Source organism: Patella vulgata, chromosome 3, assembly GCF_932274485.2.
Source record: "Patella vulgata chromosome 3, xgPatVulg1.2, whole genome shotgun sequence".
In the NCBI taxonomy this organism is placed as follows: Eukaryota; Metazoa; Mollusca; class Gastropoda; family Patellidae; genus Patella; species Patella vulgata.
Window position 1 is genome coordinate 90,425,187 of NC_065881.2, and position 11,971 is coordinate 90,437,157.

The 11,971-nt window shown below is 37.8% G+C and overlaps 1 protein-coding gene across 1 annotated transcript in view; it reads right to left on the bottom strand.

Annotated features, from left to right (window-relative positions):
- The window catches only part of LOC126816841 (G-protein coupled receptor dmsr-1), a 100,048-nt gene extending 95,037 nt beyond the window's left edge, over positions 1 to 5,011 (bottom strand). Inside the window, exon 1 of the mRNA XM_050543606.2 lies at positions 4,750 to 5,011. The gene's annotated coding sequence lies outside the window, so the exon portion shown is untranslated. The remainder of the gene's footprint in view (positions 1 to 4,749) is intronic.
- Between the last annotated feature and the right edge of the window lie 6,960 nt (positions 5,012 to 11,971).

An 11,971-nucleotide genomic window follows, 5' to 3' on the forward strand; every position in this document is an offset into this window, starting at 1 on the left:
ATTTATCCTGATATTACATGTATATATGTCTTTGTAGTTTAGGAGGGACCTATGGAAGATTAGTTTTTTTTTTGCAAACTAAATACGTTGCCTCATTAAATAAAGTTTTTATTATTATTATTATTATTAATCAACTCTAGATGGCAGCGCTAGCCTGCGATTTTTAGTGGATTGTAAGCCGATTTACTGCATAACTTTCCTTCTCTAGTAAACGATTAAATGGATAATCGAGACTATGCTGTTTATCGTACTGACTTTAGTAATGATGACCGAGGCTTATGGGAATTTCAGTCGCTTAGTTCTCGGTTCATAGTGGTTCAATTTGAATGAAATTTTCACCAAATTGCCTTTACATTATCTAGTTTTTAACTATTATAGTGAGAACTGCCAACTCGTTACCGAATCTCCCATAATGTATCTTTAATAATTTAGATACCATTTAAAGCCTAAAGAAAGACCAGCAATAGACAGATTTAGTTCTTGCATAATATCTGTTTAATATGATTATTACAATGACGTCATTATTAATGTGACGTCATAATGAATGTTCAATACGCCTATGTAAACAAACCAATTTATTATGATTTTGTTTTAGTTGTTATCGTAACCTACATTGATTTAAAAAAAACAAAGAAATAAGCTAGCGCCCCATGCACGTGTGGGATAATATATTATGATAGATCTGTTTTTATATTTGATTTCGATTTTTTAAAATAAAATGTTAGTTAATCCACTTGAAACAATTACTTTCGAAATAATGTACATGGCGTTCAGTGGATTAAAGCGCGTACGTAGACAACAACAAATACGTTATATGATTTAAAGGACACAAATACAACGCATATAATAATGTAATCTGAATCTATATAAACTGATTTACATGCAATCGTTTCCGTTCTTACTCTAAGTTCAGATCAGTTATGTCCAGCGAAATACACCAGAAATCTCAATCGAATGGCGACGTTTTACCATGACTCACTGATTGATACAATAAAGTCAATGGTCTGTGTGCTGCTCGAGATTTAAACTTGGATCAGGTATTGTTTCAGTAATCTCTTTAATCTCGATTTACCAGTACTGTATTAAACTAACCGTTCTTCATGTATTTTTGTTTATCCAGTGGAGTAATAACTTTAATGCAGACAGCTTCCTTATTTAAGACCCATTGGCATTGTGGTATCTGGGGATTAACGAGACGCCGGTATTACGGTATGGAGAGATAGAGAGAGAGAGAGGGCGAGCGATAGGAGTGTACAAAGCGAGGGGGGGTTGAGATAGATGTGGAGAGAGAGATGGGAGAAAGAGAGAGAGAAAAAAAGAGAGAGAGAGACGCCAGTATTACGGTATGGAGAGAGAGAGAGATAGAGAGAGCGAGAGGGAAAGGGGGAGAGAGAGTGTGTACAAAGCGAGGGAGGGGGAGAGAGAGAATGGGGTGAGAGAGATGGGAGAAAGAGAGAGAGAGAGGGAGAGAGAGGAGAGAGGGAAAGGGGGGGGAGAGAGATGGGAGAAAGAGAGAGAGAGAGAGAGAGATAGAGAGAGGGAGCGAGAGTACAAAGCGAGGGAAGGGGAGAGAGAATGGGGTTTGAAGATAGGGTGAGAGATATGGGGAGAAAGAGAGTGAGAGAGGGGATTGTGCAAAGCGAGGGGGGGGGGGAGAGAATGGGGTTTGAAGATAGGGTGAGAGATATGGGGAGAAAGAGAGTGAGAGAGGGGATTGTGCAAAGCGAGGGGGGGGGGAGAGAATGGGGTTTGAAGATAGGGTGAGAGCGATGGGGGGGGGGGAGAGAATGGGGTTTGAAGATAGGGTAAGAGTGACGCAGAGAACGGAGAATATTAATTACTATAGAATAATGGATGAGATTGTGTTGTGATCCAGTCCAATAAAACGACGAACCAGATTAAATGAATACCATTGGTCAATATTTGACCACTTCTTCTCCAATAATCAGTCAGTATCTAACCAATAAATTCCTTTTATTCCTTTATGTCAGTCTGGCCGCCTAAGTTGGTGTTGTATAGCCATTAATTCAATTTGCATAAGTTACGGTTGTCCCTAGCGTGGTAATTGTCAACTAGAAGTAGAAATGTCATTCCTATTTCCAGTTGGATTAAACGTAAACTTATCCATTTCACTGCAATTTTAGTGGTACAGGACCGGGAGCCTGGCAACGAACAACGTATAGCCGTTAGGATGGGACGTGAACCCGATGTCCCGTTTACGCATAGACGGGTACGTAAAAGATCCCTTGGCAGTTGGAATTCAATGTAAGAGTAAACCGTAGCATAGCTATCCGGACATAATTTTCCTCACAGCACACTGTATGGTGTAAGTCCGTCTTTATTAGCCCCGTCGGAGCAGAACAGTAGGACGTTAAATCCTATTTCATTTGTGTTTGGCGAGATGCCAATTGATCCTATAGGGCGATAGATATAGCTATATAATAGTCGGGGGTATAATCTATTCATTGTATAATCGACAGGTCGTAGAATTAGTTACTTCCGGTTAAACTGTAAAATGAAAGTAGACCAGAACAGTAAAGAACTTGACCCATGAATGACTTCAACACGTGTGATAAATAATATTTATAAATTTAGTTTCACCAAAATCAAGAAATGTAGATAAGGAGTAGGGTCGCCTGTTCAGCCTCGTGGGTTTTCTCCGAGTCCTCCGGTTTTCCTCCCACTGCTAAAAAGACCCATTCGTTCAATTAAATAAAATTGAACCATGTTAGTCTCGAAATGACCTAGTTTATGTCGGTGGACGTTAAACCACACCCTCTCTCTAAATATATATCTATATAAAATATTTAAGTCAATAAACAATATGACAATACTCTCTCAACAATATTTATAAATACATATTATTATTAAAACAGTGATAATGGAGTTTTGCCTGTCAGCATTTTGATTAAGAATGATAAAGACATTATCCTGATCTTAAAACCTTCTGTTGACTACTCATGTCAAAAAACAAGTGAACCATGGCAGTCTGATTATTGCTAACAGCGTATAACAGATTATAGGTATTGATAACAGTGGCTTGTAAAATACATGTAGATATTGTACCTGCATCTGAATATAAGGTGCAATATAACACGCTCTCCCTCTATCCCCCTCTCCGTCTCTGCCAACCTGCTCGCCCTCAGATTTCTCTGCCCCCCCCCTCTCTCTCCAAACTCAGCCAACCTACTCAATCTCCCTTGCTGCCACTCCGCTCACCCCCCCCCCCCCTGTCTCTCTATCTGCCTCTGCCCCCCCCTCTCTCTCTCTCTCGCGTTCTCCTCCTCATTCCCCAAGACAGTGTGAGGTAAATAACCTTACATTTACAAGACTGACTATTTCCTTGTTTTTGTAATGTATTGACGTAATATGTCGACGGAAAACTTATAATATTTGGAACTGTATTTCATTCCCCCCAAGCTACCGAAAACGTGACGAAAACATAATTTGAAAATAAGAAATAAACAAGTGTGTGATGGCCGCAAGCTATAAGCTGGTGATATGTTCAATTTTATATTGTTTGTGTCGTTTTCAAAGTCATTAACTAAAAGATTACAGGTCACATGACTGGTATGTCACATGACTTGATTATTCAGGAAGAGGAAGTCGATTCAAATTAAACAACATATGAGGTCAAGTGGAAATGAAATGGATTTTAACGTCTTCTGTCTGTACAACAAGCAGGGTATAAATCAAGATGTACCTTACTCGCACACAGACCACTACACCTCGTTTTTTCGTACTACCCGAACGAGTAGACATCGTTTCTAACCAGATCCTCAGTTCTAAACTAGATTGAGTCAACTAGCGTGGTTTCGATTCCCCGGTTGTACATGACAAGGAGTCGGGTCGCCTGTCCAACCTAGTGGGTTTTCTCCGGCTCCTCCGGTTTCCTCCCACTGCTAAAGACCCCAACGCGCAAGCGAATTATAGAAATAAAATTGAACCATGTGTTTGTGTCGAGTGGACGTTAAACCCCATCTCTCTCTCTCTATCTATCTATCACTCTTTAGTGAGGCTGCGCCTAATCACTGAGCTGCGTGGACTCTTATCACGGGTTCGGTCGTTCCTGGCGTTTAATGTTCACTTTCCCCAGGGGTGATATCGCAGACAAAACCACGGGTTGAAGCGGACAACCTTTTATACTACGACTATAGCTACTACTACTATGACTGCAGCTACTACTACGATTACTGTCAGTTTTTATTTACGCGAGATGTTCATATGTATATCCACGACGACAATGATGCTAGGTATTATTTTATAGATGGATAATTACCATGTGTTATAATGTGTTCTAGAATAAACCTCCCAACGCATAGTCAATTCGTGCATGACACCCGTCAGTGTTATCAAGGATGTGGAATTCCGACGCCAACTTTACCATGTAGACTATAATCTAAAGGACAATAACTCGACGGTCTAAATTCAAAATTGCAAACCCAATATATGTATTTATTTAAGCATAGCTATTCTCATACATGATACCAAGCAGTGATAGCATGGATTTACAAGTCAGTTGTCTAAATCATTTCGATATCACCCTAAATGACAGCGGACGTTACCTCTCTAGCTAGTAGGGGTAGAAAACCTACATGACAACAGAGGTTACCTCTCTAGCTAGTAGGGGTAGAAAACCTACATGACAACAGAGGTTACCTCGCTAGCTAGAAGATATATAAAACCTATTTGAAACATATAAAAATCAATTACAAAATTTAAAAGTTTTTGAAACAAGCACCTGCTTACCTTCCTGTATGGCGCGTGGAATAATGAGTGATGGAATATTGACAGCTTGTATGTTAATATAGGTCCTTCTATATGTATAACACTCGCTAGATCTATTATACAACATATATTGGCTTTTAGAAAAAACACCTGCCGCACCAACTTCCAATATCAAACACGATTTAAAAAAAATCAATTTGTTCCCAGAGTATGGGACAAGTTTAAAATAGTCGTTCTGGAGATAACTGGATACTAATGTACAATTCTACCCACTCAACACACCAATGGAATAACCATTGCCATTATTGACGAAGAGTACCGGTTGCTAGAATATCATTCGTCAGACTGTCAATCATAATCACCCGCTAGGTGTATCGACATGCGTTTAAATGAGACACGTCCAATTCGGATTAGTTTCTAATCCCCCTCTGTTAATTCAACTCTTAATCCAAAACTTTATCTCATAAAATATGTGCACTGATCACCAACATAAGAATATCAACTGTCCATGGCGTAAATTCCTGAACGTATAGAGATATAGTGCCGATTGAAGCACGCCGTGAGCCATATCATCAACTATTGACTTTTATCTAGAATGGCATATCACATCGTATATATCATAGCTTCTAATGTATTATCTTCATCAGCGGACATTCCACCTATCGACAAGAATGCGGAAATGTAATTGTGAATGGCGAATTGTTCATCGGTACGTTCATAAATTAACGTAGTTGGTTTAATCAATCTAGACTAATCATTGAATGAATTATAAAATAAATCATTGCCGTGACAAAAAGATTGGAAATGGCATGAAATTTCTTACTTTTCTGACGCCATGCACCAAGCAGTGTGTTTAAGAGAGAGAGAGAGGGGGGAGAGAGAGAGAAAGAGAGAATAATGTCATTTGTATTTAAATAATTCACTTGTAACAGTCATTAACATCTGACATATATGGCAACAGGAAACGGAAGTGTACAGGACGATCCAATGTCTAAAGATGGTGTCTTTACACCAAAACGTCAACAAAGATCGTTCTGCAAATCGGGGGTGGGCTGGAGGGTGACAAAGATAAAATATAACTTTGGCTCTCTGTGTCCAAATACAACCATCTTACACGAACTACAAATAACATGGCCGCCATGAATCAGATTTGTTTACAGAGGTCCGTTTCTACTTCCGGTTCGTGACTTGGTTTAGTATTCTGGTGTAGATTTTACAGTCACTCGCTAACTGGAAACTTTCTTATAGATTAAGATATCAAAAAAACCTTACGTTGATTATTCCCCCCCCCCTCTCTCTCTTCCTCTCTCTTCCTCTCTCTCTCTCTCTCTCTCTGAGTTGCTTATTTACAATTATTTCATATGTATTTTAAGAGAGAGAGAGAGAGAGAGAGAGAGAGATAGACCGGGGAGTTGGGGGTAACTTCCACTCCACTTCACACAAACTAGGTCATTTTGGGATTAACATATGTTTGATTTTTAACGCGTGTCACGTACAAACGGAGAATCGAAACCACGCCACTTTATTCAGTGACGGACCTTATGATTTCATACGCACGCGTTAAACGGCTAGACCACCAACCCCCAATCATTAAGAGAAAACTGTTGAAGAAGATTACAGAAACGGTTCTTTTGGCCAGCAGTTAAATGTCGAGTCCCCGGTCTCAAAATTATAAGAGCATCTCTTACATGGGCACCTGAAAAAATAAATTCCAATATGCCAATATGATCTAAAAAACTGTAAAAAACACAAACAATTTACTATGGTATTCATGTATATTTTATAAATCTAGATAAAGACCGATTGCTGGATTGATGTAAACTGGTCTTGATCCGGGATCGGTCTTAAAGAAATATTTAGATAAAGAGCTGACCATTCTTGCTATAATAGCTCAAAAATAGATAATGTAAAATGAAAATATTGAAAATTTCATTCTGGACCAAGTTATCACTGTTTGTAGTTTTGACAAGATGTGTGCATAAATTAAAATTTTAAATGGCGTACCGTTCTAAAATAGTTCAAATCGCGTGTATCCGATGCCATCTAGAGTTGATTATGGTCTGGATAGGTTAATTAATTTCTAATTAATAATTTAGATAACATTTCAGGCCTAAAGAAAGACCTGCGATAGCCAGATTTAGCTCTTGCATAATGTATGTTTAATATTGAGTTGTTCTCTCAAGAAACATATTTGATTTATTATCCTCAATACAATACAACATAGTAATATATGTATTAAACAATTCACCAGGTCATCCCAGTAATATAAACTTTAACAAAAGAGCAGGTCAGCCCAGTAATACAAACTTTTTAGACTTTTAACTAAAATGAAATGAAATGAAATGAAATTAGTTTTAATGTCCTACTGTTCTGCTCCGAACTGGGCTAATGCAGACGTGCATACGGACAGCGGCACTACGGCCTACTCTTATATCCAATTCCAACTGTCAGGCCCACCGTCCTGCATCACTGACAAGGTGGAATCACGCCGGAAAATCTGGATGAACTTTCTTGGCCAATGCAGGGATCGAACACCCGACCTCTAGGCTAGCGAGCCAGCGTCTTACCCACTTAGCCACCGTGATCCCCTAGCCTCTTAAGATTAGCTAGCTAACTAACTAGCGTCCTATATAAACCACATCAACATTTTTACATTTTTAAAGAAAGTTTATTCGTTTGCTTGTTTTTTTTAAAGTAACAATTTGTGTGAATAATTGAATTGTGGTGGTAATTTAATCATTCATTATATAATCTTTTATTTTGGTTGATTTAAACTAACACACGAGAAACATCCTGTCATCTCTACAAGTAATACATTAAACTTGAAACATTCAATATCAGCTAGAGAGACAATAGGTTTAACGTCCACTTGACACAAACACGGTCAAACGTGGACTATCGCGATTCGTGTTGCGATTGAAATATTGGTTTTAATCGTGGAGTAGACGTCGAATGGGACGAAAACCCGAGGTCCCGTGGCAGTTGGAATTAGATAAAAGAGTAGGCCATAGTGTCGCCGCCTGGGCAAAATTTCCCTCATAGCACACTGTATGGCGTATGCCCGTCTTCATTAGCCCAGGTTAGGAGCAGAACAGTAGGACGTTAAACCCCATTTCATTCCATTACATTCTGCACACAGATCCATCAACTACATACTTCGAGTATAGATCACTGCCCTAAATGGCCGCCATAGTTTTGTAATGCGGTTCACATCTGTCATAGTCTTATTATATATTGAGGTCAGTCGTAGCAGTCGTGTTACTAGTATCCGGACGTATCTACACGCACTAGATCGTGGACTCAATGGGGACAATCTTATCATAACACATCGTACGATAGTGACAACCTAGCATTACGAGAAATATAGGCTATTATTCTACCATGTTTCTTAGTTAATTTATCAAATAGAATATATGAATATATATATATTAATATTTTATTATCACTTCTATTGTATTTAGATCTCTTCAACAAATAGAATATATGAATATTAACGTATATAGTTATTCACATGTTAAACACGTGTTCAAGAAGTCATATTATCTGTTCGTTTTTATGTTAATGAGATATTAACTACACTAATAAAGTTATATATTTATTTGTTACCTAACTGATACAGATATATTAATAATGAAGTGATGGTTAACGTCCTGGGAACCGCGGTGGCTCAGTGGGTAAGACGCTGGCTCGCTAACCTGGTGGTCCTGTCTTCCATCCCTGCGTTGACCTAGAAAGTTGATCGAAGTTTTCCGGCGTGGTTCCTCATTGTCAGTTGTGCGGGATAGAAGACCTGGCAACGGGCAACTTATAGTCATTCAGATGGTCCCGTGTACACTTTGACGTGTACGTAAAAGATTCCTTTACAATTGGAATTCGGTGTAAGAGTAGGCCGCATTGCCACTGCCCGGGAAAAATTTCCCTAATAGTACACTGTATGATACATGTATGTCTTCATTAGCCCAGTCGAAGTTTGAATAGAAGGACGTTAAACCCCATTTCATTTCGTTTAGCGTCCTACTTTTCTTCACCGACTGAAGACGAGGATACTTACGGCATTTGTTTCGAATCTAATTAAGATTATACTTTAGTTTTGTTTCGTTTAATTCTTTCAAATTTTTGTGGCCAGCACAGAAACTAAGCGGCAAGCATGAAACGAAAAATTAGCCTGCGTATTTTAATTTATCATAATTCGGATAGAAAAAAACAGACATCCATTATTCAAAACTCGTACATTCAAAAACACGACACATTCGAGAGTTTCTACAATGTCACAATAGACCACTCAGAATAACCTCAGTAACTTACATCTAGCCTCAGCTGTACGACGAATTCCGCCATTGGAACTACTTTTAAGTTCCCATGGGCCTGTTTCACGACATTTTAGTAGATGCTTCAATTTTGATTGGCTAAGCATTAAAATCAATCTAATATTAGCAAGTCAAATTACTAAAATTTGGATTTTATCTTTAGTTAAGATTTCGAGAAACAAGGCCCAGATTACAAATGGCGGCGATCATGAAGACGCCTGGGAAGAGCGTTTTATCATACAAAGCTTTCAGTGTCTGAGACGTTTTGTTTCAAATTTATTCGATTTTCTTTAACCTACTAGATCTAACCCACATACAAAAGATGGAAATTATATTAAATTCGCGCTACTTACCTTCAGTTCACAAAACTCCATCAAAACATTCGTCCTTTAACCTCTGACCTTATAAAAACAACCGTCCTTTAACCTCTGACCTTACAAAACATTCGTCCTTTAACCTCTGACCTTACAAAAACATTCGTCCTTTAACCTCTGACCTTACTAAAACATTCGTCCTTTAACCTCGGACCTTACAAAAATATCCTTTAAACTCTGACTTTATCTTACAAATGTCCCCAGCCAAAAACACGCCGTGTAAAAAATCTGATCAATACTGTTACTGGACCAAACCCTTGATGTGATGAACTATAATAACAATATCAATTCACATAAGTATATATGATTTCCTTTAATAAAAAGGTCACCATTCTTCTCTTCATAAATTATCTTTAAATGTTATACAGAATATCATCAACTATTCATACCTCTCTCATAAACATTCTCACGTGAATTATTTCTCATTTTATTGGAAGAGAATCAAATGTCAATAAATTGTATACTTTTTGTTCTGGTGTGGAGAACATACTTGTATAGTTGAATTTTACTACAATATGCTTACATTCGTATTTCATGTAGCATATAGCAGATCATGACTCATGCTGGCATTACACAATGGGTTCTTTGGGTTGTATTCCTGATTGTTTTCAAATTTGAGTGAAGTCTGTGTCACTACAGACCCGGGACTGTACAGCGCAGTGGACGCCTACGACTAGTCCCCGGATCCATTCACTTTTTTTTTAATTGTTCGTCTGTTTGTGTTTTTCTGAGTATGATGTCTTGTCCGTGTATCTTTTTTTGTGTAAATTTTGTGTGGTGCAGTCCTCCTGCACATACTACTAATGGGGTGTTAGCACCCCAATAACGATTACTGTTCCTCGGTAGTATTACGTTCTGTAAAAATAAACTTATAGAGCGTTAGCACCCTTATAACGATTACTGATCCCCGGTGCTATTACGTTCTGTAGAAATAAAAATACAAATATTCAAAATTAAAATGTCTAGTTTTTAAAATTCATTAGATTATGCCATGGACAATTAAGAGTCAAACTGTTGTGTGTTATTATTTAGAAACGCAAAAGAACTTTAGAGCTCGGCAAAAAGGTCCTGTTTTACATATTTAGCAACGCAACAGAACTTAACATGCTTCGTTACAGATTCCTGTTTTCTCTGTAATTTTAGGGTCCGTCAGATGGGAGTAGGATGGTTGCTCTGCTCAATGTCGTACATTTCTCTAGTCAATCCCCTATTGTTAAAAAATCGGTACCATCACGCCCTTATTGTCCCCTGTTAATCTTCATCGCCCCCATTGCTTCATTTTATCATTATCACCGACCCCTATCGTTCATTTCTCTAGCCTACCCCTATTGTTCATTTCTCTAGTCGAGCCAATATCGTTCATTTCTCTAGTCGGGCCCCTATCGTTCATTTCTCTAGTCGAGCCAATATCGTTCATTCCTTCTTCGTCACATCTGAGTTCGGTTGGTATTGTGAGTTGAACCGGTACATAACTATTACTAAACAATCCCACAGTCAAAACGTCGCTCACTAACAAACGGTAATTGTATTACTTCCGGTGTAATTTCAGTTCGATTACTATATGCCATTGAAACAATTTATTGGACATCAGTATGGAGATATGTTAGTTAAACCTATCAGATACAAGGTAAATATAGCCAGATCGCTTTCTACCCATCAGGTACATACAATAAAAGGTAACTGTGGCCGGATCGCTTTCTACCCATCAGGTACAAACAATAAAAGGTAACTGTGGCCGGATCGCTTTCTACCCATCAGGTACAAACAATACAAGGTAACTATGGCCTGATCGCTTTGGTTTAAATTACAGGATAAATATAAACATGTATCCAACAATCTTTATACGACGCAGAGATGCCGATGTAAGGCCTACTCATCAGATCTTCAGTTACGACATTAATCAAACCCCTCCTTCAAGATCCCCGATCAATCATTGGTTTTAAAAAGTGTCTAATCGCATTTTAAATATAAAAGATTTTATTTTCTCAATGCGATGCAGAGATGCCGGTGTAGTTTCGAAGGGTCTGTTACGTGTATTTAGGCATGTCTATGATGCTTCATTTTGAACCTGGTATAGTATTCCCATACTATTCTTTATCGTAGCATTGCTTGATAAACACTAGAGATACCTAGTTGATATGTCCCTCAGTTTAACCGGTTTATTAGCACACTGCACAGTGGAATATTACACGATATAGTGGAATATAACTATTACAAGATATAGTGGAATATAACTATTACAAGATATAGTGGAATATAATATAACTATTATATGATATAACGGAATATAATATAACTAATATACGATATAATGGAATATAATATAACTAATTCAAGATATAATGGAACATAATATAACTATTTTATTATATATAGAGAATCTCCTACGAGTCTTTTTTGATATCAAAAAGGACGAGTAGGAGATTTTATTTATCACCCAATCCTTTCTTACATCTACAAATAAATAAATATAATTCTTTGCTATAGATTTCACTTTTACTGAATCTGATTACATTACGGCGTAGTGATACATCATTTTTTGACAGCAATTCAACTATTGCA